Genomic DNA, 2,742 nt, shown 5'->3' with positions numbered 1-2,742 from the left:
AAGAAACTAATCACAAATGGAAATTTTAATATTCACTATTATATAAAAGGAACTTTGTCTGTGTGTCTGTGAGTTCCTTCCCTATGGATTTGAAAACGGCTGGTCCGATTTTTATGAAATCTCACATGAAGGTACTTTATATGTCTGGCAGTGTTCTTAGATCGGTTTTGTATATGAACGCCTTCGATAAGTATCGATAATCGAAATAATCCAATGAAAGAAGGAACAGGCGATTTTGACCAAAGTTAACACCTTACACAGCCTAACAGCACATTTGAAAAGTTTTATTGCCACATAAGCCGAAAGGCTCAACACATAAAATTAACAGTAGGTTCTTTGATAAGGTCATGTCAAAATAAATGTTTCTGTTCGGAGCATAATTCGAGTATGATACTTGACTCTTTCATTTTAAACTTTAATTCAAGCCATTATATATAAAAATAATTTTCTAAAATCAACAGTAGATTCTCTAAAGTGCAATGTAGACCACAATGTATTGCGAATTCACGGCGATAGGTATGTGAGCTTTCTCCTGGTGCACCACGATGGGTCCCTAATTAGAGCATGCAATCAATCGATTTGATTGAAAAATGGTCGATTTCACTGATTTCAATGACAATAAAAATATGGGAGTGTGAAGCATTCGTCGATCATCATTAAATCCCGGGCAATGTTGGCTCATCCTGCTAAATTACAGTTCAAAGTGAGTTTGAAAAGCCAGCTAAATATAAAATCCCAAATTAGTATTTTTCTGCTCACTATGTCTCCTTTACTTCTTTGTTTAATTTCCTCTCCAGCTATGGGTTGAATATTATTACTACCTATAGTGATATTTCATTTTGTATGTAATGGACCATCTTAATTTTTTTATCATTTCCTTTCTTTATTATCTTTGATTCATCATAAGCAAAGAGAGAGAGAGAGAGAGAGAGAGAGAGAGAGAGAGAGAGAGAGACAGAGGAGGGGGAGGGAGAAAGAGAGAGAGACGGAAGCGAGACTCATTGATAACATATCGAAGAGTGACCAAACAGCATACAGTAAAGTTAATAAAAATAGGTCACTTGAGTTAATTGCAAATTATAACTAATTAAAACAATTCAAAAAGGAAAGTTCGTTTCTTTTTCAACCATAACTCAATCCCAAAACCGAGAAATATTGCAACAAGTATACTGTGTAGTGAAAATATATAGGAATAAAACTTTAAGGAAATAAGCGGTGATTAACTCAACTTTAGTATCATAATGGATGATGACAAACAAAAATCCTGTCAAGTTAGAGATAGAGAGAGAGATAGAGAGAGAGAGGGAGAGAGAGGAAGAGAGAGATATAAAGGAGCAAACAATTTTCGAATTTTTACCATGTCAATCACATTTCAATTCCTTTTGACGGATTGATTGTTGCTATTTCTTCTGATGAGTTAAGGGCATGACATATTCACTAATTCATATAATAATTAAGTGATTGATTTTGCGCTACGAAACAGATACTGTCAAGAATTGTATAAGTCAACTGAATTAAAGGAATAAATTATAAGATGGTCAACATCGTGGATTTTGGAATATAAGTTTTTGTCATTTAGTATATATATATATATATATATATATATATATATATATATATATATATATATATAATTATTTTTTTACTAAACTTATTTATAGAATAATTTCTGCCAAGTATTGTATTTGCATTCGTATCCTAATGCATTTGTCTGTTTTTATGAATGAAAAGAAAATTAATTAATATTACATAATATGGAAAAAAAAAAGATGATGCAACAATGGTGTCTATAATTGTAAATAGATATAAAAAAAACAAAACTATATTTTATTGTATTTCATAAATTGTATGTCAATTTTACAATGCCAAGTAGGCAAAAAAGATATTGATTTCTTGAGGGATTAACCATTGTCTTGGATGTTTTGAATTCCTGATTTTGTATTTAGAATAATACATACATTCACAAGTAGACATGTTAGATATCGATTTTTTGATACCTGGGTCCAGAGGCTTCATGAAGAAGTGGGAAAAAATTGACTCAATTCACAATTACAAAACTTAAAATATATATTCTTCAAATAATCATAGAATTGATAAACTTTAGGTATCCAATTAACAGAAAATAAAAAAAGAAAAAAAAGTAAACAAAAACCAATATATATATATATATATATATATATATATATATATATATATATATATATATATATATATATATATATATATATATATGCAACTGCGAATATGAAAAAAAAAAGAGAGAGAGAAAGTGATATGTAAATGTATGTGTACATAGCGCTTGAAGAAAGAAGTTCGCTCCGAGGGGAGTCGGTTACAATGCCTGTCTCCATTGAATGGGAAGAACATCAGCCAGAGACTGGCATGAGCCGCCACTACACACACAACACACTTGGTAGGACACCAGGCTTCCCTCACACGCCCGCACATATTACAATCCTCACACATATTCAACAAACACACATACACATATCTAACAATGTTGTCACACAATAGCAGCAGTTACAGCAGGACTCCACACCAGAAAACATCTCACTACAGACTCCAGGGAATTTAAACAACACAGGTTAGTTGTTATTTTTTTTTATTCTTCTTTCTTCTACTTTTTGCTTTGTCGATTTTAAACATTGCTAATGATCAGATAAGCTGTACTTATGTAAGTGTAATGAAATCTTTGATTGTAATGTTAAATATTTGTTTTGCATACAATATAGGAAAAACATA

General features: G+C 31.1%; 1 protein-coding gene across 2 annotated transcripts in view; it reads left to right on the top strand.

The window, feature by feature from the left end:
• Positions 1-1,631: 1,631 nt before the first annotated feature.
• LOC145242993 (protocadherin gamma-A11-like) overlaps positions 1,632-2,742 on the top strand; it is a 212,498-nt gene continuing 211,387 nt past the window's right edge. Inside the window, exon 1 of one of the 2 annotated variants that reach the window (XM_080106122.1) lies at positions 1,632-2,584. The gene's annotated coding sequence lies outside the window, so the exon portion shown is untranslated. The remainder of the gene's footprint in view (positions 2,585-2,742) is intronic. The other variant, XM_080106121.1, reaches the window with a different exon arrangement.

The sequence above is a fragment of the Euprymna scolopes genome, chromosome 21 (assembly GCF_053919585.1).
Source record: "Euprymna scolopes isolate OS-2025 chromosome 21, ASM5391958v1, whole genome shotgun sequence".
Lineage (NCBI taxonomy): Eukaryota > Metazoa > Mollusca > Cephalopoda > Sepiida > Sepiolidae > Euprymna > Euprymna scolopes.
The sequence above is the reverse complement of the archived record's forward strand: the minus strand, read 5'-3'. Positions and strand labels throughout refer to the sequence as shown.